Raw genomic sequence first — 27,532 nt, forward strand, 5'->3', positions numbered from 1 at the left:
TGGATATAAGGAAAGACAACTATATGGCAAAAAATGAATTGGCAGAATTGTTTTCTACCTTTTTTCTTCTTCTCTACCTGAAGATGTGTAATTCAGAGTTCTGAACGCAAGTCATCAGGGCAAGTATGACCTCATTTCATTCAGGAAACTTCAGTACAGTCAGTTCACAACCTGCCCAGTCAAACAGACCTATTCAAGTAATTACACTGTAACATCCTACTACTCTTCTAGTCATCAAGCTTGAAAAGTTACCAATGCTGAACCCACTTGTAGAAGCAGGTGAAACTTTAATAAATGTTACAGTAGCTTGCAAAGAAATGAAAACCGCCAAAAATACGAAAAGTAGAAGACAATTGGATGCAAACTGAGAGACTTACTGTGTAGACTGAGATCCTCTCAGGTACAGTAGAAAGCGATAGATAATAACCCTCTTTTAAAATTTAAGCTTAGTGAGCAGACAGTGAGAAAGCTGTCCATTCTACCCCATTTACCCTTTTGAGGGCAAACCAAGTGAAATGACTCCTGGACAATCTCATGGAGGAAGTTCATATACTGTTACTTTGTTTGCAAGGGCTGCCCTGTGTTGGTGATCTTTGGCTATTAGGATGTACAGAGCAACAGAATGCTTTTGACCTTTGTTACCAAATCAGCAATGTTTCCCTCCTCCTTGATCCCCTTTTCTGTGACTTCCCTCTGTACATATTTCCCTCTTCTGCCATTTTTAATCTTGTCTTCAAAATTATTTCTGCATATAAGGAGATAAACTGTCTACCTCTGTAATGCCTGAGAATGGTGAGTTGAAGAAAGACCAACCAGACCAGCCAAAAAATGCCTTAGGCAAAAGAAGTGCACCAGGTCCTGGGAGAATGGCTGCAAGAGGCAACTAAGTATCTACCTGTGACTCATAAACCACCTTAAACTCTGATATTTAGAGATAAATTTTTCCTCATTATTTATTATACTACTACACTTGTCTTTCTGTCTATTTTGGCAAAATTAGAAAAGTAACTGCTGTGCTCGAGGTTGTTTCAGGGTTAAAATTTACCTCTTCTTTCCTGCTCATGTGGCTTGCTTAGGAAAGATAGAACTTTGTCAAGTAACCTCTCTGTGGCAAAGAGGCTTGAATTACCTTTGCTTTGCATAATCCCCACATTTCCTTTTATTCCTTTCTTTTCATGCTGCACATTACTTTTCTCAATTTTGGGTTTGAGCTTTTTTTCCTTATGTTTTCCACAGGACTAAGTAGAGAAGCCCCAAACTAAAATCTCGAACCATGTTTAACTGCTTAATATTACATAGTGAAAAACTTCTGAACTTTCTGGGTCCATTTATCTCTCCTGAATTAAGAAAATATCATATTGCCAACCTTGACTAGTTCAAGACTTACTAAACATCCTCAGCAATCAATACTACAGTTTTCGTTTGAGGCAAAATTATTATCATATTCTAAGTGCCAGTTATATTTAGGCAAGATTTGTCGCTTTGAATTGTAATCAGAAGAGGTCAAAGGTAATTCAACACAGACAGCTCAGCATGTTCAATATAACTGTGTATTTGTTTGTAGTAAAAATGCTGAAATATGTAAGGGTTTCTGTTTCTGCATTTTCATATAAAACATGAGCTTGCTCACCTGTAGCTAGTTTTTATCTTCTTTAGTCACTAGCCTTAATGTCTCACTCTGATAGTTTCTTACTTTAAGAACATGGGATGAATTATGTATTTTTGGTTGCATAACATAAGGGTGAGCTCAGGGTCCTCTAGATATCTCCCACTTTTGATTACCTTGGCATTTCCCTGACTTCTGACCAGCTTTTTCCATGCCATGTTGATCAATATCCAGCTGTAATAACAAGAGCTTGCCCACCTGTCAGCTGTATGTGATTTGGCTATGCATTTTTCTATTTCATAGATCTGATCCTCTGTAATGGAATTCTGGCAGAAGATACTGCATTCAAGGAGTCTGTGGTCTTGAGCAACCCCTATCTGCTTTACTGGGCCCTGTACTTAGCGCTTGACAAGCCCATGTGTTAGCATGAGGGACCATAGTAAAATCCCATATGTATATACATACAAAAAATGTGCTGGAATGTGCTGAAATATCCAGAATACATGCCATTCCTGGATACAGTTGTTAGATGCATGTAGATGGGTATGCTCTGGTGGGCATTAAGAGATAAAATCCCTATGTCCAGACAAGATATATAGTTGTGTTTGCTGCATTAAAGAGCAGAGTTATGGAAGGAAGGGTGAACCTTTCCACAGCCACGCTGTAGCTGTCCACCTGGATTCCACCCAGTGCTGTGCAAAAGTCTTGTTCCAGTATCTGCAAGGATGTAAGGTTAAGTTTCTGTGTATAATTCTCTTCCTCTTTCAATCTCATTACTAAAGCTATTTTACTTTGTTGTTTGTTGCCTGTTACAAAATAGTTCTGGGTGCTGTGTTTACACTAGGGTGTTCTGAGATGAAACGGGGACAACAGCATTTAGACCACTCAAAACCCTCTTCTCTGATTTATTACCTTCCATTTTTATGTCTGGTTTTGACAAATAGCATTTCTTATACCCTTTGTGTCACTGGATCCTAAGAGCAAACTAAACCAGCTCTGCACTGGTGGTTGGACCAGCAGGGAATTTAGAGTGGCTGTAGATACGTGTCAAATTAATATAAAGGCTTTTACTTATGTAATAGCAGAGTGTTTCCCTACTAAACTTCAGTGCCTTGTGCTCATATATTTTCATGCACAGATATTGCAGCCCTCTGCCTATCCACACTCTTTTTTTCCAGGAAGAAACATGAGGGTTCTTGCCCTGGAAGCCCTGAATTCTGAATTTAGTCCTTCCTCTATGTGGAAATTCAAAGGGCCACATTGAAAATATGCAGAAGGAGGAACAGAAGGCAAGAAAGGTCATCCTGGCAATGCATTTTTCTGCTTCCTTCCTGGATCACTAAAGATTAATTTATCAGAGTGAAAAAAAAAAGTCTATGCAATTGTCAAAAGTATTTTCTGAATTCACACAAAGGAATCATCACCCCGGCTTTGCCTTGGCTTGTAGAACATCTACACTTTCATAGCTTCTGGCTTTTTTCTCAGTTTATCCCAGAACTGCAACATTTCCACAGTGCAAGTGACCTTTGACAATTCAGCTGCACTGGTAAGGAGTGAATTAATAATTGGTGAATTTGTAAGCCCTGGCTATGGAGGTGAGAATGGACACAGAATGCTGGAATTAGTGGTTTACATGTCCTACACTGAAGATTACCTAGTCCTCCCTGTCTTTTCCTTGCTTCATGTCAGAACAGATATGTCCCCTGTAATTCTCATAGTGCAAAGCCCATTTTTAAAAAGTTTTTTTTCTGAGAAAGAAAAAAACAAGCAAACAAAAAAACACAAACAAAAAAACCCATGTACCAAAACTGAAACTCCTAATCCGCTTTGATATAAATCTGTCATATTAAAACAATGATTAAATTTTTCTTGCAGTCTCAGGTGTGCTAGCATTTTACTTCTGTCTTTACTTCTCACTAGGGTTGCAGTAGTATTACAGCATACATATCTATGACCTTTTGAGCAACATTCATCAAAACATTCTTAAACACAATTTTGTAAGACTTGAAGTTAACTTTAGGCCTTGGGTCTGAAATTTTCCAATCTATTTTGAGGAATTTCGAAAACATGCAAAAGGCTGTTCTTCTGCATTTAATTTTGCTTCTTTTGCTGCTTTGCTTTTTTAGGCACTTACAGTGCTGCAAAATGCTGATTTCCTATGAAGACCAGTAAGTGGATATTTACCTTTCCCATGTTAGGTCTGAAGATGGATTCATCTTCTGCATAACCCTTTTTCTAGATTACAGCTGTTTTTAGCAAAGGCAATGGAAGTTTTGCCTTAAATGAGGTCTTTGACATGCAATAGGAATCAAAATGTGCAGTAATGCTTTACTAGCCTTCTGCTTCAAAAATTATTCTCCTAATCATTAATTATACAATGATTGCATATATATGAATAATTTTAGATTTTAATTTTATATTTTTACTTTGAAACAAGCAAAAAATAAACAAACTTCTTTAGGAAAAACATAGTTTATAATGTTAGGATTTATTTTATAACACTGAAATATATGAAAGGAATTTTATTTTCCTTTCTGGGCAATTTTTCTATATTAAATGGATATTTTATGTTAAAACACATCTTACAGCATTTAAGGCATTATAATAGAAACAAATATTCAGTTGCATCAAAAAAAAAACTTCTTTTGATCCTACAAGGGTATGTAGCAATGCCATTATTACCCATTTTGCATTTGTTCCAATTAAAAAATGTCACCATTGAATTTCGCATGGAAAGAAAATCACTTACAGTGTTTGATATGCACAAAGTACTTGACTGGCTATGACCACAGGTTTCTGTACATACAGGGAATGCTTTCTTGTTGACACACAAAAAAAAATTCATTGAATGTGTACTGTTACTGCTGCATTGAATTCTGTGGTTGGTTTCGGCCTGTGGACTTCATACGCTCTAAGTTCCTGTCATATCAAATCTGACTTTCTCAAACTCCATTGAAGGCAAACTCATTTCTGATGGTTTGGTTGGAAAGTAACTGCTGGGTATTTGAACATGATCTTCAGTTAGCATGGAGGGTACAGCGGCGAGTTAAACTCCTGATATCATATCAAAGAGAAAACTCGTGCTCAATAAACTCTGAGAAGTCCAAAATTCTCCCAGTACTTTCTTTTTCCTTGCAAGGCACTCACCATTACAATTTTCCATTTTGGCAGAACTGCCTGGTCATCCTTGGGTAGAGCAGCCCCAGGTACTGCTCACACCTCAACCCAAGAGGATGCTTTTGCCAGGAGGAGAATCTCTACCCTGGCAGGGCTCAAAAAGCACCTACAGACCTTCTTGCAAAAAGCAGCCTTTCCCTGTTATATAGCAACAGCCATAGCTTAATGAATCTGAAGAGAGAAAGGTTCAGCTTCTTTCTCTGACTGAGGACTTTGCAGTCCTGGAGAATGCTTTAATTACTGAGCTGTGCTGGCCATGGATATTTTCCTATCATTATCCTGAAAGTGCACCAGGGCATTTTTTTCCATTTATACACATAGTAAGTGGAAAACAGAACTATTTCTCATAAAGAAGAGAAAAAATTGACTAAACCCCATTTTAGCACTAGGGTAAAAAGTCCATAAGTTTGTATAGAATGTTTTATCTAAAAGTATCAGCTGAGAAGAAAAAGAGGCCATATTGATGCCCAGGAAACTTATAACTTTTTAGGGTAGGACAGGATATCTGATTTGTAGCAACATAGCAGAAGTTATGGGGAAACAAATTAACAAATTGAAATTAAAATCAAAAGACTCAAACCTTACATTACGTTTGTGAAAGCAAGCTGAGTTTTGTTTAAGACCCAAAGGCTTTCAGCAGAGTGTTTCACCAAAGAGGAAAAGAAAACATGAAAACTTAGCAGTAAAATTAAGAGCTAGAAAACATAGATATGCCTACAGAAGAAGAAGAAAAACTGAAATAATAATAATAAAGAAAAGCTGAAAGACCTTTCTCAGGAATGAAGGAAATAAATCAAAAATAATTAAGACCCTTGCTTGGGGCTAGTTCATATAAATCAAAAAAGCCTTAGGTTGAAAAGAAAATTTAATTTAAAAACCCCTTCCTTGTGCCAAAGATTTATCATTTTTAATGCCCAGTGGGAACAGAATAGGTTTTTTTTTCCTTAACCCTAAAGAGATGCACTTCTGTTTTTGTTGATAAATCCAGGTGACTTGTATGTTACTAAGCCTTCTGAATTTTTTTTATTATCTCATTTTTCTTTCATCTTTAAGAAAACAAACAATTATTTTAATGTCTCAATATCTTGTGTTTGATTGGTTATTGTAAAAAATAATTTGACTTGAAAAAGTGACATTTGAAGTTGCTTTTTCCAAGATATTTTTAGTTCTTCATCATGACTATCACCTCACTTTGCAAGACTTTCTTTTAAATGCTTTTACATATCAGAGTCTAGCAACCAGGCAGCACTACAGTACAATTCTGTAACTGTTACATACTCTATTTTTAATGTCACAACTCAGACTAAGTTGAGACCAAAACTCTCACTATTATCCTGGAAAGAAATCTGATTTGATTGCATAAGGCAGGATTTCAATCAAATCAGTAGTACTGCCATGACAGGGGATGTGGCTGGGAAATGCAACCCAAAAAAGACCCAAGACCATAAACAGAAATGTGATCAGTGAAATCTGTGATGTCCTGATATTTGAGGTTCAGATGATCATCTCTAGCTAACAAGTCACCATTGAAAAGCATCCCAAGGTGAAAAAGAGGAATGAGGATAGAACAGTGCAAGACAGCAATAGCATGGGTGGGGGCAGAAATAAGGTCGTGGTCTTTCTGCTTTTATTTCTGTAAGCAATGCCATCACTGCAAGAAAACTGTGAAAGAAGTCAGCAAATAACAACGATGGAAAATGAGAGAGAAGATAGAACTATAGTACAAAGGAGAAGACAGGCACAGAAAGAGAGTGGACCCATAAGGTATATATGTCTGAGATGAGAGAGGTCTGATTATCTGAGGCATGATCAGCCAGCTGAGAAAGGTAGGAAAGCTGAAGTCAGTGAGAGGGAACTTGATTGTTCTTTATGATTAAGTACTTGAATTATGAGACTATTCAGTGGGAGAAAACAATGAACAATTCAATTTGTCTGGCTCAGAATAACTTCTATGATCCCTGGACACTAAGTCATATCACCCCCATTGTCAGGCAACTCCAGTGGCTGCTCATTAATTTCAGAACCCAGTGCAAAATGAACTTCTTGATTATAAAACTCTCCATGAGCTTGCTCCAGTCTCTCTCTACTTCGTCTACACATTTAGCACTGGCTTTCTCTTTTTCCCTCCAGACAACATTGCTGGTGTGATTAAAAGCTCTTGTTTCTACTGTGCCACCACATCACTTACTTTCCTGGTTTGCCAGTGGCTGTATGAACACAGATTATTAATAGAGCTTGTGCTGTCAGAGCAGAAAAACAAACCACAACTAAGAAACTGCATTGGATTTTAAGCAAAGAGCAATTCATGTCTGAAGATGCATTTTCAGTCCTGCAGCTGGATATGCAATGTTTAACAAATGTAGAAGTTTGTGGCCATGATCTGGCTGTTATTGTGCATGATGTCCAGCGATACTGTAATTTGCCTCTTGTCTCTAGCCAGTGAAAATGATCTGATAGAAGGAAGTGGAAAGGTACTAGTACCTGTGAATTAGCTCAGGGTTAACTTCATGCACCAGAGAACAGGAATATCTAAAGTAGGCATTGAAAAACACTTGAGGATGAGCCATATTTTGTGAAAGACTGTCAGATTCGTGTTACTTTCATTGCATATCTATTGCTTGTTACAAATCTGATTAGCTGTCACACCTTGTTAAGCAGCAGGCTCTCTGGTGTTCATATTTAAGCTCTTAGTTTGACTTTTGATACTGCTTTTGTGCCAACATATGGATTGATTTTTAAGATTAATTTCTTATTTACTTTTCACTGGTAAAAGAATATAAGGATGCAAACAGAAATAGAGCATCTTTGAAATAGGAGTTTGCTTTCAAAATACCAATGCCTTTAAAGGCAGCTAACCCCATTACACATTCTTCTTACTGCCACAAGCAGCCCTGGTTTAGGGAGTTTCCAAATGAATTAAAATTAATTAATGAGCTTAGCTTTTTTGTATCAAATATCATGAGGAGGCAGGTGCCAGCACCTGCCCAAGGGATCTTTCACTGAGTATAATCCTTCTCTAAAGAAAACAGAAGAACAGAACTTGGACATACTGTTCTACTTTAAAAATGATTTACTGCAGCCTCCTTATGTCATTCTTTGGGTATTAGTCATAACAACATCCACACACAACCAATCCAGGCTTCTGCCCAGCCCAGAAATCTTGGAGCCCTACAGAATTTGTACTTGGAACAAGCAATCAAAATATACCTCTACCCTATGTGACTCCACAAAGACCGAAATTTTAAAAATTATAAAAAATATAGAATATGTGACAGTTTATTTTTTTCTACTTCCTCACATGTACAGGAGTGCAGTTATTCTTACACTATCCCTGATGCATAAAGTAAAATGATTTTATTTCCACTGAAAGTCTGCCTAAGATCACCAAAGAGTTGTGATCCAAAATAAAGAGTTGATCCAAAATAATTCTTTTTTCCGCTCTCTAACACTGATGTGGAGAAACACAATCAGGATCTCAGATAAATGTGAGACCTGGAGAGGCAAGACCCACCCAGAACTTCCCGTGTGACACAAGGAAATCAGATCTTACTTGTCCACCCACACAAATGAACCCTAGCTGCTGGTTTAAATGCTACGGACATGAGGGAATGGCTGTTGGCATATCACAGGTAGCTGTCCCTTTGAGAGGTGCTTGAAAACCAGCCAGACCAGGCTGCTATATTGGTACAGACTCATGTAAGGAATGACTTTGAGGGTAGATGCTGGATGAAGAAAACACCTGCCATATAACTTGGTCCTAAGGAGGTTCCCAACCAAACCTGATGTGGAAGACTTGGGTTGTCATCGCCTGTGGTGTATCATTATGGCTTCAACGCTTTGTTCCCTTTGAGTAGGACAATCATTTTCTGCCAGACAGGTTACTGACAAGCAATGAATTTCTCTTCAGAGGTGAGGTAAAATATGTAAGGAAGTAATCTGAAAAAACACTACTGAAATCACAGGGTTGGGAGACATTTCTCCTGCAAAATATAGATGTGTCCTAACAAAATCAGTTGACAGAATGAAGCAGAGAGGTATTATGAACAGAGGATAGACTGTACAGAAAGAACATAAGCATCACCTTAAAGCTGAAATTAAAATGGGGTGAAAGGTACAGAGTAGGAGAATAGAATAGAACAGAAAGAGTCAGAATGCAAGGCCTCACACTGGGAGAATAAAATAATGTTGATTTCTGCAATTAGCCTGGAGATAGTGGACTGTGATGACTGAATAAAATAAATTGGTCCTTGTTTTGATCTCATTATGTGTATAATTCATCAATGTAGTGCTTGTGAAAAGTGGAAGTTTAAAATGCAGCCATTAAGCTGTTTTCAAGTAAGCCTAGGAAATCTTCAGCCTATTGTGCAGAAAGCCAGTAAGCGTTCAGTGAACACTGTGCAGAATCGTTACCACAAAAGAGGTATTCGGATTGGAATTGGTACAGGCACGTAAGAATGATTAAGGGACTGTATGGCCTGTCTCACTAAGGCACGTTAGGAGGCTGGGTTTGTCCAGCAACCCAAAATGTACAACAAAAGGGAGAAGACTGATTTGTCTTTGTGCATCAAGAAGAGAACATCAAGCACTAACATTAAAGACAAGGACAGTGCTGAAACAAGGAGAAATGGAGATAAAAATCCTGTGCATACATACATCATAAATCAGAAAAGGATTTCAGCCTACAAAGCAACTGGGGGGTCAAAGAGTAAGACATCAAAATAAAGTGCTTGGCATGTTTTCAGAAGGATTCTCCTGTCCCTAATACAGAATCACATAATTGATGACACTGGTATTTTGTACCATTCCAGCCTTCATGCTAAACCCTGTGGGACAGTGTCTGGTATCTCTGCTTATGTTTGACAATTTATCAGTCTTGCTTCTGTTACAAATTTTGCTGCACTGCTCCCTGACTGACCTGAAGAAGCCCCTGTATACTCCTGTCCGATCCGTTTGTGTCACAGGACCTGGGCAGAAAGAGAACTGCAACATACTCACAGGGTTACAGAATAATCTGTACAACTACCTCAAGGAAATCACAGGTGAAAGCAAGGCACTATCATAAGTGAACAAAAGTAAGTGAATAAAAGTAACAGGGTTGATCCCATAAGACACTTAACAGAGACAGATAGATAAGTTCAAGTCATCACTGAAGACAGGCTTTAAAAGGAAGAAATCAGAAGGTATTCAGTGCACTTATGAATAGAGGAACAACGATTATTTTTTTCAGGCTGAGAGTCAGGAACACAGTGCAATGTTAGAGTATATCAAATGACTGCCATTTGGTGTTAAAGGCAAAAGCTTTAGCCATTCCTTGATTTTTTGAAATAACCAGATATGTCTTGTCTCTACCCAGAAAAAGTTCAAATATACCCAACATGCAATTTATGTACTGAATTATGTAAATATATATATATATATATGCTGTTTACTTGTAACTAAAGGAAGAGAAAAATATAAATATGGAAGTACAGAATGAAATAAAAGATAGAAATATATATGCCAGATGCCCACTGGTATTTATACACATTCAGTGAATTTGCAGTTTTATAAGATTTTTACTTCTGTTCTACACCAAAACATTAGTAACACATAATAAAATGTGTTCATTATTTATTATTGACAAACAAATTACGCACATGCTCTCCTAGAGTGAGAAAACTGGAGATAAACAATCTGCAAAGAAGGAGGAAACATAGGAAAAACTAGGCAAACAAGTAAGGAATCTTTTAATGATTGAAAAAACATACTGATACAAGATAAACAGCCACCCGGGAGTTAGACAGATGATTGGGACATAAATTAAATAGCTTCCCAAGAGATATCAAGTGCTGGTACATATTCGTCAGTAACCATTCAGAAGTGATGAGGAACTCTCCATGGCCATCTGGAAATGGCTCTAGCCAGCCTGGCCTGATTGATTTTATTAGCTGCACAATCTCATTTTTGTTTGATTGCTTTGTATCTGTATATGCATTAGAGGAGAAAGCATTTGGGATTTTCTCAAGTCTGCTGTTTGCTCCTCTGGACAATGCTCCTCTCCATTTTCAAAGTCAATACAATTTTTCTTCCTTCTAAGATAAGGCCTTTTTTCCTCTGCTGTTCATACAGAGATTTCAAAATAGTATCCCCCTGAAAAAGAGTGGAGGGGGAAAAGACCAGAATTTCACATTTACCCTGAGGACATAAAGCAGAAAAGCAAGTTTGGTGTGAGGTGATGAAAAGGCCTTCCCCAGGGCAATCCTGGGTGATCCTACCTGTTAACACTTGCACTGCAGAATTTGCACTTATTTCTCAAACCAAGAAATGTCTTACCCCCAGGAATATTTGAAGATTCTGTGTGTGGCCATGGAGAATGGGATTTGGCATTTCACGAAAGATGCAATATAAAAGTCACTCTGTCAAATATATGGGCAAATCACCTAATACTTTAATGCATCTGAAAAGGAGAAGTTTCACAGTACCCCTCCATCTAATTAGGCCTCTAACATTTTATAAATCTGTTCTCCTTGTACACTCCTTCAGTGATTGCAATCTTTATTCCAAAACACATGTTAAACACTTTGGAGTGCTTTCAGTAGATCCCTGTTCTCACAGCAATAAGTCATAAAATGAACCATTTGAATTTACTGGTTAGAGCTATCAGTCCTGCTGAAGAGGGAAGGAGCAAAGAAGAGGAGACCAGATGAATAGTTTGGATAATATTTTTTATTATATTAGTTCACTAAAGCAGATGTAGTAGGAGTGATCAGTGGGGATATATACAGATTGAAACAGGCTGTAAAGTTACACGACTAAACAGCATGGATGACACATTTACATTTTTCAGAAATAAATATTTGGCACAAACATGCTCAGGACGATTCTTTAAAATATGGCAGTGCTTTTTTACTAGACAAATAACTATTATTCTATGTACAGCACAAAAGTAGTGACAGTTATAGGGGGCATTTTCTATATTCATTAAAATAGCTATAAAAATTAATGTAAAAATGTGATTATAAAGTGTCACATAGAGGCAAAGTAGAAGAACTGAGAATACAGGAGGTTATGGGCAGATATACAATTGATAGCTTCTTTTGTAACTATGCTTACAGAACACTCAGTGCTGTGATGAGTAAGGGCATCTGAGTGCCAGATATTTGAAAAGCCATCTTTGGGAAACTGAGACAACAGTCTGTAATGCTGATACTTAAATAGAATATAGCCCATTTTCAAGCAGTTTGGGTATCCAGCCAAATACCTGAAGGTTGAATGTTTCAGTCTTTTGAGGAATTAGGCCACCTATGTAGCTCTCTTGGCTAGTTTCTTTGGAAAGTTATGCTCCTAGTGGTTTATTTTTGGAGCCAGATTCATGCCTGAATCTGTGACTTACTCCAGCTTTCCAGGTTTTGTCTGAAGGTGCATGAGAAAGCCCTGAGATTGGCAGGAGAAGCCAGGATGGCAGCCCCTGCACCTGGGCTATCCTGCAGCTGGGTCCGTCCCAGCCCAGCAATCCTCAGCCATGCACAGAGAGCTTTCTCACAGCCCCATCCATGCAGGTTGGGAGGGCTGAAGACAGCTCCACCTCTCTTAGAAAACAGGTAATTTTGAATTAGGAGACAGCCCTTAAGCACCCTGGTGTGACAGAACCATTAGTGTTTCCTAAGAGCCTGATCCAATTTCCACTGGCGTAAAAGCCAGTTATGAGTATGCTTAACTACAGGCCTTAAGTCAAATATAAATAAGCTTAATTATGGGCCCTATATCAGTAATGAGCATGCTTAATTATTTTATTTGTGTTAAGCCTTGTTTTCTCTCGGGTAATTTTAAATTTCCTTGGCCTGTGTTCAAAAAAAATTGTCAGTGTAACTTTCTATTTTTGCTCCTGTTTCTGTTCATGAAAAGAGCAATGATGAACATATATATCTTCCCAGAGAGCATAAAAAATTCCAGTGTGTTATGTTGGTCTGTTATAATTAATTATCACTTACATGTCATTTTAATAACTTTATCTTAAACATCAGATGTTAAAAATGATGTAAAGATATTTCCATTCCAAACAACTTTGTGTAGTATTTCAAATTTCAGACTTTAATAAAGTGCTTAAAATACTACTGCTTTGGACTGTGACTACGTTAATTAACCATACCCATCCATAATCAAACATATTAGTCTTTTCATGGTGAAAAGGCAATTTCTCCTGCCTGCAGACAGATATTTTTACTTGGATATAATATATCTGACATTTATTTAAATAACAGAAAATAGTCAGTAGGCTGGCTCAATTCTTTCCAGGGACAGGGAAGATTTGTACATTTTAAAGTGGTAACTGGATCTTCTTTCACATGGAACATCTACTGCCTACAAATTTCACTTTTCAATCAAGGTCACAGTGACTTCTATCCACTCCAAAGTTGTTTTTCCAGCATTATATTTCTTCCTTTGATTAAATTTGCAATCATTGTCCCTAAAATCTCTCAATGCTGATCACTTTCAAAGAACTTTATGATAAGACTATTTGGAACAGACCACAATTTTAAGCACAATCCGTAAATTTAATATGTAAATATTTTTCTTCCACTTTCACATTGTTTTTAAGAATTCAGGATGTGAAAAAAACTCAAGATACTGGCAGAAAGAAGAAGACCTTGACTAATATATATCACAAATATACCACTTTGTTGCATATACAATGAAGATTTCAGTTCTGAACTTGTTAGCAAGAGAAAAATATGAAGCATGCACAATAGAAATAATTTCTTGATAAATCTATTTCCGTTTACCTACCCACATCTTGTTTAGTGTCTACAGCCCTAAACAAAATTCCCTTTGCGACCCACATAGCCTGTTTTGGGGATTTTTTGTGGTTAATTTAGCACCTTTCTCACTTTTGCTGGTTTTTCTTAGTCCTTTTATGCAACATATCAGTTAAGATTATGCTTTCTCAAGTAATTCATTATAGAAAAGCTATGTCAAACTTGTGCTGTTTGCTGGATACCAGGGGCTTGACAGGTGGGCTGACAGACATTCCAGAACTATCAAAGACATAAAGGTAACTGAGTGAGTGAGTTAGCGTCCTGTTCCACAAGATCTTCAAAATGTAATCTCTTCATGTTGGTGGTGAAAGAGATTAAATGTGAAGCTTTTCACTGAAGCAGAAACATGGGTGCTTAGCTGCACATTTTCATATGAAAAGACAATTCTCTGACAATAATAAAGAAAGCCACCACTGTGAAATAGGTATCCAATGGACAAATGTGAAGAGATGAAGTTGGTTTTGTTAATTTTTGCATTCTCATTACAAAGAAAACTGCGCCAGAAGAAGGCCACAGCCAACCTTTGGAGCCAATATCTCAGGAAATGCTGCTGCCTGCTACTTGAGCTACAGTGGCAATGTAGATGTGTTAATCATTCTGAGAACCATCTGCATGTTGTTAAGCAGTCCTGTAGATCCAAAGCAGCTACACCAGAAATATTTAAAGTGCCTCACTGGAGACCATAGGTTAGAGAAAGATCTTAAAGGATAAAGAGACAGGACAGTTAAAGGGATACACAGTAATTTATTTTGCCAAGAAATCTGTGAACAGCTAGAAAGATTTCAGTCCAACCAACATAAGAAACGCCCTCTGTCAAAGCTATTAATGCAGCTAAAATTATACCTTAGGAACCACTCTTCAGTTTTCCTAAGGGGTAAGGAGACATAGTGTTTTCACCAAGGCCTCCTAATCTCAACATGCACTAAAGCACTTGGGAAACCCATTCTGTGCACGCCTTCAGTGCAGTCACTTGGCTTATCAGGTGACACATAGCATCTGTACAGTAGCATTCACAGTCACCACCAACCTGACAGGCTGACAAACTTCTATCCTGCGGCAGCCTGATTAGGGGTATATGTATCATATCTTCATTTATATTACTGCTCATGCAATGTAGATTAATGGTTGGCTCTAATTATAATGTTTGGTTGAAGTACAGAGTTGCTCCTTTTCTTATTTAGGGCTGGTAAAAAATCTGGTTGTGACAAGTTTTATTTCTGGGATAAGTGACTTCCCAGATTCTCTCAGTCATTGCTAAACAGGTAGTGTTTAGCCTCTGATGGCATCTAAAGCTTACGTGTTTCTCATAATCTCTAAAGAAACCTGAAAAAGCCCCACCAAGTTTTCCCATTTTTTTGCACATGCAGTCATGAGTTTCCATTTGAAAAGCTGCCCATTATGCCTACTAGTTGGGCCAGCAGGTCACCTAACTTACTACAGCAAGGCTAACCTACGACCTACAGCTGGTGTTGATAACTGAGTCCCATGGGGGTGTTTACTCTGCCAATTCTTGAGCAGACCATCTCACAACTTATGCCTACACTGTATATTATAAAGCAGTATTTCAGAGGTTATGCAGGCTTCTCTGGACCACAGGTCTCATGATGTTTAAGATCACTATAAAGCCTCCAAAAAAGATGTTACTGTTTCACATTCTCTTGGTTTTGTTAGGAGAACTTGCTCATCAGTGCTCATCAATGGAAAGTTACTCAATTAGCATATCCCTTTTTCACTTATTGTCTGAAGTCCTAAGCCTTGCAAGCTGTATGTCTGCAAAGGGAAAAATAGTATTCAGTATATCTGTTTCACATTCCTATTTACTTGCAGAGAACCTGAAGCAGTTTACTAATTGTAAAAGGAATACAATAGGACAAGATTTTTTTCGGAAATTTCAACTCCCTTTTAGCCAGCATTAAGTTCAAATGTTCCCTCTCTTCTCAGAGCCACACTACAATCTTCACTAACTCACTGGTGTCTCTTGCAAGTCTTGTCTCCTTGTCCTAGCCTTCAGAGATGCACACATTCACATATGAAAATGCTACTGAAAAAGCACTCTGAAGTGTGCTGCAATTGCTTTTATTTTTAAGCAATAGCAGGTGCTGGCATTCAGGGTGGAACAATTTCCATTTCATCTGCTTCCTTGCAGTTTCTTATCACTATATGGCTGAGGGTATTGAGCCTACTGTCAGTAAATTTGCAGATGACACTAAGCTGGGAGTGTGTGTCGATCTGTTGGAAGGTAGGAGGTCTCTGTAAGGAGACCTAGAACAGTTCAATAGATGGGCAGAGTCCAATAAGACTAAGTTTAAGAAGTCCCAAGTGCTGAGTCCTGCATTTTGGCTGCAATACCCCCTGCAACGTTACAGGCTGGGGACAGTGTGGCTGGACAGTGCCCAGGCAGAAAGGGATGTGGGGGTGCTGGTCAACAGCCAACTGAACATGAGCCAGCAGAGTGCCCAGGTGGCCAAGAAGGCCAATGGCATCCTGGCCTCTATCAGGAATAGTGTGGCCAGCAGGACCAGGGAAGTCATTCTTCCCCTGTACTCGGCACTGGTGAGGCCACACCTTGAGCCCAGTTCTGGGCCCCTCAGTTCAGGAAGGATACTGAGATGCTTAAACGTGTCCAATGGAGGGCAACAAGGCTGGTGAAGGGCTTGGAACACAAGCCCTATGAGGAACGATGTTGGAACCCTGGGTTCAGAGAATTTCAGTCTTTCAGTGCTGACAGGCAATGGTCCTCAAAAGCACACTGCATTTGACCTGAGGCCTTGGGAAAATTGTGTGATAACACTGAGATTGTTGCTGTGTAATTAAAAATAAATTTTTTATGTCACTGGGTGGAATACGTAGAGATGTAGAAAAATTAGGTTTATGGGATTTAGTAACAAGATGGAGGATTTTGGGTGTGGGTTTGTTCTTCTTCTTTCCTCCTTCTTCTTCACAAATATGGGTGTTCAGGTATTGTTTTGGTATTGGTTCAAAAAGCCCGCAATGTGGATCACAAATGAATAGTTACTGGGTTATAAGTAAAAATAAATTAGTTGTCATTCAATAGTTGGGTGGATTGGACTTTAAAAGGCCTTGGAAGTTAGAACTCGGGCCCATTTCCACCTTGTTAACTTAGCACAATCTGTGCAGCTATGCCATAGGGAAGAGTTAATAAACATCAATTAGAAGATAAACTCTGTGTCTCCTGCATTTCAATCTGAACTCTGAGTACAAGAACTCGTGAAACAGAGGCAAAGAAAAGAAAAGAAACAGAGAAAATTAATAGAACGACTGAGGGAGCTGGGGTTGTTTAGCCTGGAGAAAAGAAGACTCAGAGGTGACCTTATCACTCTCTACAACTTGTAGTCAGGTTGTAGTCAGGGGTTGGTCTCTTTTTCCAGGCAACACCTGACAGAACAAGAGGACACAGTCTTAAACTGCACCAAGGGAAATTTAGGTTGGATGTTAGGAAAAAGTTTTTACTGAAAGAGTGATAAAGTTCTGGAACTGTCTGCCCGGGGAGGTGGTGGAGTCACCATCCCTGCATGTGTTTAAAAAAAAGATTGGATGTGGCACTCATTGCCATGCTTTAATTGTGGTGGTGTTAGGGCATGGGTTGGACTCAGTGATCTTGAAGGTTTCTTCCAACCTGGTGATTCTGTGGTTCTGTGATTCTGTGGTCCTTGAAGCAGTGTCTCTTCCATCCTCTTTCATATAACCATGACAGAGTCCAGAATTTCAATCAAGGAGAGTTCTTATTTGCTAAAGACATTAATATAATTCCTATCAGTGCTTATTATCACAACTAGGTGTTTCAGTAATGAACTTTATTTGAGTACAGAAATGAGTGAAGTCAGTGTTAAGGTCTTATTCTGTAACTGAAAAGGCTGAATTATTATGCTCATGTTTGAGATTGGTCTTCCATCTGCATGATGCACTGAGAATGATCAACGAGAAAATATGCAGGTCCGAATGATAAGTATGATTGCTATGCTTTCTACACAACTTTCACCCCTGCTGACTCTAACAGTCACAAAGATCAAATCTTTTCAAATTTCTTTCACTGCAGTGTCAGAAAAACCTAATTTATGTTTTGAATCTCCGCAAAATTGTTCATTATGCAAATCCTATTTTGTGAAATAGATGTGAGAGTGAGAGAACTGATTGAGGCTGAAAGGCAAAAGAGGCTATAAGTTATGAGAGATAAAAATGCACTAGAGTGAAAAGAAGAGTATTTCTATTCAGGTGCTGCTGGAAAAGTATTTAAAAGTCCAAGTTCATGTTTTTGTTTCTCAGCTTTGTGCCTTCTCCATCTGAAAAAAAAGTAGCATACAAAACCCTTTTATACTAAACACAGCTATTTAAAACCCTTTCATCTGTAGGGAGATACTAAAATCTACTGTCTGCAGTACCTCTATGCTCAGCTTAATAGTGTATGACTGTACTGCAGCATTGCTACTTCATAACTCTTCCTTGGATCATCTCTTGTCAGTCAATTTGCTCCAAATGCTAGTGCAAATTTGCTGATACAAGGGCTGCCTTCAGCCCTTTAATCAGATAAAGCTGCTATTAACAAAAGATGGCAGCATGGCTCATTTTATTGCAAGGCTCCTACTACATGTGTTCATATTTCCTCGAGTATGGCAACCATTGACCTTGGCAGTCTGGATTGATTCATCCAGTTCAAGGATCACTTAGCTTCTGTGCTGAGTGATGGTTGCCTGGCTAACTACAGTCTTTTTCATTTCCTGTTGATTTAACAGTGTTTCTTTTTTTATAGATTATCATAGCATTGAATTATAAGTTTGGATCCTAATTCAATTTCAGCCTCTCTCAGAGCCCTTTCCAGAACACTGTTAATCAAGGAAAAGCTCTAGCCTCTGGTTTATTTCCCAACATACCATAAATACCAGTATTAAAGAAAACATGCATACACACATTAGAGGGAAAGAGAAGTCACATGTAATATGAAAATACTAAGCTCCTCACTAACTTTCATTCATTCTTTTACAGAGCAGGAACCTTTGGCTTTTAGAAATTTTATGTGTTTAACTAGAAATTTTTAATATATACCATAATCCAAAGCCAAAAATTAAAAATTTGACATGAAGTAAATTTTATAAAATATTTAATGGATATGGTTCTGAGAACAGAATCAGGAAATGAGAGACAAATACTGATTTAGAGTATATGTTCCAAATTGTTTTCACCATTATTTAGTCTGGGTTTTGTGGGGGTTTTTCCCATTATTATTTTCTGACATTACAGGATTTAAAAATTATCATCAAAGAAACATCCTCAAAACTGATAAATACTTTACAAATACAGAGGAATATTTTCCTAAGGCATAACAAGCTAATTTCAAGCATAAACTCTAATAATGGGACAAGCACAGGAAAATTGGTAGGATAATAGAAAAAGCTCATGCAGTTACTCAGTTAAGAATCTACCTGTAGCAATATGCTGGAATGAATATTAACCTCTTATCGGTTTTCTGAGTTCTGAATACAGTTTCGGCTGATACAAAAAAATACAGGATGTAACTAAAATGCCACTATTATTCTTTCGTAAGTAAATATATGCAATAGCTTTCAGTGCTAGGTAGTCATACCTGAACTACATGTAAGTGAAGCTATATGCAAATGAAATAGTCCAGGCACTCACTGCAGAGTAGCTGCAGCAGCATGCAGCTCCTCACAGGCTAATTTATTCAGTTTCTTGGCATGGACACTGAACTGAAAGCAGAAGGGTACTTGGCACCGTGTGCTCTGCAGCACCATGACCTCCAAAGAGTAGGGCTCCGCCACACAACGCACAGATCTGCTCGGACAGCGAGCTTCCCTCACAGCCAGCAAGCGCTTCCCAGGGCCACCCGGTTCACCTTCACTTGTGCGCAACAGAGTGAGGTCTGCCACCTACACGGCCAGGAGAGCCATGGCTGAGCACACTGCAGCCGCTTATGGAGATAAGGGTGCAGTTCTTCCTCTGAGGTCTGTCATTTCTGACCTGACACAGGACGCTTATTTCGACCTCTTGCCTACCGTGAGTGATATTTAAGTTTCAAAGTTTGTTTTGGCTGACCCTCTCAGTCAAAGGAATAACTGTGCTCTGATAATCAAGCTTTTGGAAAGCTTGCCTGTTCCCTATTTCAGTGATTCCTAGCACTTGCCTTTTGTTCCACTGGGCTTCTATGTTTTTGTTTTTTTTTTTCTGATGCACTCAGCCTACCAGTTCTCTCAAATCAGCCATTTTACAGATTTCTGTCCTTTATCGGTCATCCCATCCATCTGTCTTCTTCTAGTAATTTTCTGACTGCAGGACTTCAGTAACATTTTCTCACATATCATTTCTCCCTGGAGCCTCTCTAGGCTACTCCATAAAACTGTCTTACTTATGTCTCACATCGGTGCCCCCAGCTTCATGCCATGCATCAGTGGCCTCCAGCTCATTGCTCTGCATCACTGCCCTTCCAGCCCATACTCATGGATATTGGCCCACATTTTAATTAGGATGAAACTGAAACCAAACAAGAAATATATGAAGTAAAAATGTAAATTATGTTCAGCGAGTTGCAGGTGCTATCATTTTATCTTAATGAGCATTTGGTATATAAAGGACTTTACAAAGCACAAACAATTCTGCTTCAAAAATTCCTGTGGGCTTTATTAACTTTTTGACAACAGCTTAATTTTGGACCTAAAGAGAACAGACATCCTGTCATCCAAGACTGCTTTCCCAAGCCAATAATACACTCCTGTTTTGAATGATAACTCATTGTCATATCAGTGTTTTTCAACACCTCCTGTCCTGTTCACAATAAAATATGAACAAATAAAGCGAGAAATACACAAGGTTGCTTTCCCATTTTCTGGTGTTGAGTTAGATTAGTAAAGTATTACTAGACAGAAGCATATCTAAAATTTTTGTGATACAAAGGAAAAGGAAAAAAACTGGAAGGTTGTCCTAAAGTGAAAACATCCTCAGGAAAAAATAATTAGATTCATTACCCTGGAAAGTCAAGGTAAGCTATACATGTAAAGCCATGTTTCACTTCTTTTGAGTAGTTAAATTCTTATCAATCCTTATATATGAGCCTAATGGTTCCCAAACCTCATGTCATTTTGGCATTGGTGCTGTTTGCTTCAGCAAAATGCCAAATGTGCATTCCTTTTGTTTGCTTTCTTGGAGGTTTATAAAGCAGTATATTAGTTATTAGGTATTTACATTGTCTTCTTCTGTTCTGTAGATAAGGGAGGAAAATTATATGATGGGTCAAGCACTTAAGCGTTATGTCAGTCAAAGTTGTGATAGTTGTCTTAATCTCATTATTCTTACAGATATAAATATAAGTAATTTCTATAGTGGTTACATTTGTAATTCTAGATTAAAGTCCATGGAAGTTAGAAGAAACATCTCTAATATTAAAACAATAATTTACATTTTTTTGATATTTTCAATATTTAAAATATTTATCTAACTCAAAGCAAGAACACTTAAAAGCTAAGAATTAGTATATTTAGTCCTGTCCTATGCACAAATATAACATGGGTTATAAATTTAACATAATAGTGCTGCAGCTACCTAGCCCATTAGTGTGAACAGGATTTAAATCAAATCAACACAAGTCATGAACTGCTGTCTTAACAAATCTGTGGTCTTCCTACCCCATTCCACAATCTCCATCTTGCACCCAAATATACAGCCGAGTTAATCAAGAGATCACAGGGAAGGAGTCCTGTGAGGCTCTCTCTGCTGAAGTGCAAAGGACCATTCCATCTCCAGAACAGCAGTAAGAGCAAGGTCAACTCGGTTACAGTCACCCAAGTAGCATTTTGCAGTTTTCTCAGTCTCTGTAGAGCTAAGCGAACTAATGAGACTGAAAAATAGCCACTTAATTTTAAGCCAAAGAGGGAGCAAGTACTCAAACATTTCTGTGCTGTGACTGCATCATGTTTGAAATGAAAGACATCTGTTGTACTGACTCATTATATGCACAAGGTACTGAAAACAATATTGGTCCTACATAATAAAAGCCCACACAGTTTTCGGTGCCTCCTTGGGGGAGGGAAGTCAGGAGGAATACAGTAACAGACACTACTTTTTAAAGTTTTTTCTGACACTAATTAGGAATAAAAATATTTTTTATTTCACATCAGCTTCTAGATCACTTCATTCTGGATATGGCAATTCAAGTCTGCTTTTAAAGACAAGACACTTCAAGGAAAAAAAAAGAAAAAAAATAATGTCATAAAAGAAGTTAATTTGTCAAACATGCAATTGATCTTTCCACCACCCTTTTAGATTCAGAAAAGCATGAAATGAGTGACATAAAATTTTAAAAATTGAAAGGGTGGTGTACAGAAGTTAAGCAAACTTGAATACTTCATTTTTGTCATCTCAGTCACACCACATAGGACAGTTGAAAAAGGTTGTATCTCATCACAGCAAAGAATAATTTTGTCCAACTGAAACACCTGTTGTAGGTATACAAGACACTTGAAAAAGTCAGTTGTGTTATTTTACGTTTATTCCAAAACTTCCAGTGAGAACTATATGCAAGATTTGCCCACCATCTAGTGAATGATAAGGAAAAATAAGGATGCTTAGCATTCACTTTCAGATGTTGTCCCACTCTGTAGACTGGGATTTTGACCAGGATCCTGTGGTCAACATACAGGCTAAATGCATGAAAATTGAGAGACAGAAAACATAGCTAGCATAATGCTGTTTTTCACAATGCCAAAGATTTGTGTCAAATTCCCAATTTTCACCTAGTTTTGTTCTTCTTTATTTTCTACCTCTGACCTTCTTTGATTTTCTTGCTTTCTAACTTCTTTTTCAAATTTGTGTTTGCTCTCTGCAGTGAATAACATATTCTTCTCACTTAGTCTTGCATCCTCCTGCCAACTCCAACCCCCTCCCAAATCAGCCTATGTTGAGAAAAAAGTGTCTCTCTTGCTCTAATGGTGTTTAGTATCATTAGCCAGGCATCATTCATTACTCAAATCCAACCTTATTTTCTGCTTCAGTGATGGTAGTTCTCAATTAATTTAGCAGGTTTTAGACAAAATAGATGACACATAAATGTGTCTTTTTTTTTCCTGCCAGAGCAAACTAGCATCTGTCTGAGTAGTAATCATAGAGAAAAATCATAGAGTAAAACCAGAATCTTTGTTGTAAGAAATAAAAACACACAAGACAAAACAAAAAATTGAAGTTACTCCATTTTCTTTAAAATCATGTTGTGAAATTCACACAGATTGTCTACTTTTTAAAGAAGGGAAGGAAAGAACAATAACTAGCCTTAAAGTCACACACAACAGAGCATAACATTAACGTGAGTGTATGACCATCAGATTGGACATTGTGTTTAGATGAAAGGTTCAAGGGATTCTACATCCTTTCTTTGCTGCTGACCGATAGAGATACCTAAAGAAAATATACAAACAAGGAACACAGCCAGAGATGCTTCCCACTATGTCCTCCCAGCTTTGAGCAGTCTGTATTTCCTGAGGTGGACGTGGTTGCCTTGTGTTTTTAGAGTTTTAAATGATTTTCCTTAAACAACTTGGCCTTACTGGTGTTTCGAACACATATTTATTTATCATCTGCAGTGTCTGTGTCAGAGTTGCAACACTTTGCAACTGGGTATCACTGCAGCTTATCTGTGCACAGTGTGGAGTACTTATGCTGCTGTGATTCTGCTGTATGATAATTTCAGTTCGTAACCTTCTTTCTCAAATTAAAATAAACAATTGTTTCTAATCATTCTCTCTATATTACTCATGATGTATAGATTTCTAGCATACCTTCTTTAGTCATTTATCTTCTAGACTGAAGATCCCTGAATATTTCTCCACAGTATGTAATCTCTCCGCATCTTTAATTCACCTCCATCATCTCCCTCCATACCTTTTCTAGTTCTATCATTCCAGGAACAGTATGCTTATGGGTCCAAGATGAGCAGTAATTGCAAAGTAATGCACAGTATTTTGACCATAATAACATTTTCTATCCCACTCCTTGTAAATGCTATGTTTTGCTTTGTTAAATATCACCCAGCAACAAATTGATCTTGTTATAGAATGGAAAAATGAAACCGCTAAATATCTTTTCTCAGTGCACAGTCCTTCACTAGAACAGTAATTCCACAGATTTCATTTTTGTCTCTGGACACTGGTTGTCATCTGTCATTTTATTGTCTCGGTATCATGAATACACCAGTAGTTCCACAGAGTCTTGTGTTACAGTTTATTAGCATTGGCACAGTTGGTCACTTCTTTTCTTTTTTTTCAGGTTATTTACAAATATGCCAAATATTGTAGGCCTTGACACTTGAACCTCGTCATATCAAATATCCTTTTATTTAATGAAAAGAATCAACAACACTGAAATAAAATATAAAGACTCATCAAGATAAAAATAGATTAATTGCTAAATCCATTAGTTACTCTGGGGCAAATGGACCAATATAAATATGTACAAAGTACCAGCATTTGTCAAACAAATTGAACTTCATCTATTCTATGAACAGCCTGATTAGGTAAAACCCAATTATAAAGATAGCTTTATGTCAAAGCATGCTCAAACCATCATTAAGATCAATCCACCTAGAAAAAAAAAAAAAACTTACCTGATGTAAGGGCTGTCCATCAAAACAGCTCTGCCACCAGTACCTTCAGAGACCACATCCAGGCTCAAAAAAAACCTCAGGTGATTTGGCCTTATTTTTATAAAACATGAGAATGAATCTAAGGTGGTTTCTAAGGAAACCAAGATAGTAACCGTAAAGGTCTTTGTAAATCAAAATCTGCAGGTGGTAGGAAAGTTGGGGCTTGGAGCATACACTGAGTGAAATAATTAGTGTATGTATTCCTTCATATCTTGTTGATAGTTATAGTTTCGTTTGGCTTTTTTGGTAGGGACTAAGGCTGAGAGAGAGACATGTACGTTAAGCACTTTTTGGGGGATGTTAAATACTTTCTGTGGACACTTCATTCTCTTCTCAGGATCTGTTTATTCTCTCTCATACAGTCGACTGGCTTTAAAAGAATCTCTTCTGAGACTTCCCAACCACTTTCCCTGTCTCCAAACCCACAAGGTGTGAGCTGCTGGAGGCACACCTTGGTTTGCAGTCAAGCTCTGAAAAAGAAGAAAGGAACCAAGTTTCAGAAGGAAAATAGGTGAAGGCAAGTATTAATTTTATGCTCATGGTGTAAAAGTTCTCAAAGGAAAGAAAGATAACTAGTCTGGTATCTTACAAAGGGAGTTCAAAGAAGACCATTCATTTCTGGTTCATTAAGACTATGCTTACAAGGAAATTACCTATATAAAGCTAGAAATGGTTAACAATATGAAATGCTGTGCACAGCCCAAGAAAATTTAATCTTAAGAGCAACTTAATATATTGTGCTCAGGGTCAGACTGAAAATAAGACAGGAAGTGGGGAAAAAAATTAGGTGCAAGTAAGCTGCTAATTATGTGGGGTTTTCCTAAGGTCATTATGTGTTTTTCAGTTTATGCTTTTAACTGTGTTAGATCTTTTAGCTCTCTGAGAAGACAGAAGAATATTTAATAAGTAAGTAAACTGAATTGGTAATATTTACGTATCTAACCATTAAAATAAGATAAACTTCTTTTGAGGATATAGTCTTTATTACAAAACTTGAGAGCCCTTATCTGCATAACAGACCTCTTACCAGGTCCTTTGTAAATCCTTTCAACCATTATAATTAAAATGTTCTAAAATTTAATTTAAATACCTGGTTTCAATTGTGAAACCTATGTTCATCCAATTTAATTAGCTGGAGAAATATGAGTATTTAGTGCTCAGCTTTTACAGTTCAATCAACAGAAATTACAGGTTTGTGTTACCTTATCATTAGAAATCTTTTGATTGTTCCAGTTTTTCACGTTTTATTACCTCTGTTATGTACCAGCACCTCCCACTCTTTGATAGCAAAAGTGAGTATTTTATATTGCATTTATCTATAAAGTAGCATATAGATTGTTTTAGAAAGCAACAATTGCATAGGGGGTTTTCGGTCTCAGGAGAGGGTGACAGAGTCAGAGCAAGCTGGTCATTTGTCTTCGTTTCAATATTACACAAGTAACAAGTGATCTTGGACATAGTTAAATGCTGGAAAGCCTGTGAAGTGTAGTGATATCTCTGATTCTTCAGGTAATCCTAAAAAAGTTGTAGTTTGTACTGTTGCAGAATGGTAGCTGAAATAAACTCCTTGCAAGAGAAACAAACGTAACTGGGATAGGGCTTTTTCTTCTCATCAGGTGTGGTTCATAGACCCTTGTCACCAAGAAGATGGTTTTTGTTAACAGTCACTCAAACTAAGTCACAGCTTGACTGTTCATTTAATATTGCTATTAAACACAATAACCAAGTTGCCATAGCATTCATTTTTTCTCACCAAATTACATTCACAATTTTGAAAAGAGAAAACAGTAAAAGGTAAACACGTAGCTTAAATTTTGTCTCAATTTGAAGGTTGAATATCTCGCAAAAAAAAATTTCAGCTGACTTGCATGTGACGATATCAGCTCCTACCTACTTATATTTTATTAGGACAAGGGAATTACCTTGCCCCACCAGTGTATTAGACCCATCCAAAAATAATTCTGTGGATTTTTCATTATGCCTAGATAAATTTTTAAAAATTATATTTCCGTCCTTTTTTTATTACTGTATTAATTCATTTAGGTTTAAAATAATAAAGTCCTTTCAGAGGATCTAGATGATCTATTATAACATTCATAATATAGAAATTCAGCAGCACATTAAAGCAATGCTTTCAAAAAGAATCCAATATGTATGCTTCAGCTCCCTTCTCTTTTACCTCTGAATGTCCTCTTGTCCTTCTTTCTCTGTATGCTCTGCTTCATGAGGCATTATCCTCTACCTGAGTATTTTCAGCCTTCCCAGAGTCCAAATATAAAATTATTTTAAAGTGACTTAATTTTATGCTGATAAAGTTCATTGTTATAAACCATAAGAATTTTTTTCTTTTTGTGGAAGATGGAACACAAGGAAAAGCAATAGCATTTAGGGAATTTATGTTTTACCACCTGCTTTTAAATTTTGCGAAATACAAAGGATAAAGGAAGTTTCCAAGTGAGAAATAAGTGAGACCCCAAAATATCCACACTTTCAAAATTGCTCCAGTTTCATCATTCTGAAAGATGATTTCAGATCATGAAAAGGAAGCAAGAAAGTCCAAGAAGGAGCGCTTTGACAAACAAGTAATCTTGTATTATCTGTTACGTAAATATTCAGAACAGTGAGACAGGAAGAGCAGGTTAATGTCCCAAACAAAAGTATTCAATACAGTAGTTAGTGTAATATACATACCTCACTCTCTTTCTTCCACCTTTTATAAAACAAGGAATTCCCATATGAAACAGAAAATTAAGCAATTCCAAAATTCTCTTAAAATAAACAACAAAAACAAAACCTCATAGAATAGTATGTATTTTGTGTGCTTGAAATGGTAACATGATCTTCCAGATTGTACATTGGATGATCTTTTCATTCACTCATCCAGTACTCATTTTGCATTTAACCTCTACTGAGGAGATAGAGAAATATTTACCACTTTTTTTTTAGAGAACCCTAGGTGAATTCCACGTTAATACCATGTGATTATCAATCCCACCATTTTCTAAAACTGACTCTTCTGCAGCTCTCCTGGATTTTTCTTATTCTAGAAATGCAGGCACATTGTCAAGTCTACTATCATATTCAAAATAATTCAGTAAATTTTACTGTCATAGTCCTTGTCTCCAAATATCAGGAAATGGTAAACAAGGGTAAAAAACAAGTATCATTTTCTACTACCAGTAATATGAAACAAAGCAAACAAGAGCTCCTTCAAACATATTTTAGTTCTAAGAACCATATTTTTAAAAGAATAAATAAATACCTTCTCTTCTTAATAATAGAGTTTCATCATAA

At 37.3% G+C, this 27,532-nt stretch overlaps 1 long non-coding RNA gene across 1 annotated transcript; it reads left to right on the forward strand.

Moving 5' to 3' along the window:
• Positions 1 to 4,774: 4,774 nt before the first annotated feature.
• LOC116444782 lies at positions 4,775 to 25,947 on the forward strand. Its single transcript, XR_004240487.1, has 3 exons — positions 4,775 to 4,786; positions 6,568 to 6,571; positions 24,601 to 25,947. It is a non-coding gene; the product is annotated as an uncharacterized LOC116444782 (long non-coding RNA).
• The last annotated feature ends 1,585 nt before the right edge of the window (positions 25,948 to 27,532 follow it).

Source organism: Corvus moneduloides, chromosome 5 (genome assembly GCF_009650955.1).
Source record: "Corvus moneduloides isolate bCorMon1 chromosome 5, bCorMon1.pri, whole genome shotgun sequence".
Lineage (NCBI taxonomy): Eukaryota > Metazoa > Chordata > Aves > Passeriformes > Corvidae > Corvus > Corvus moneduloides.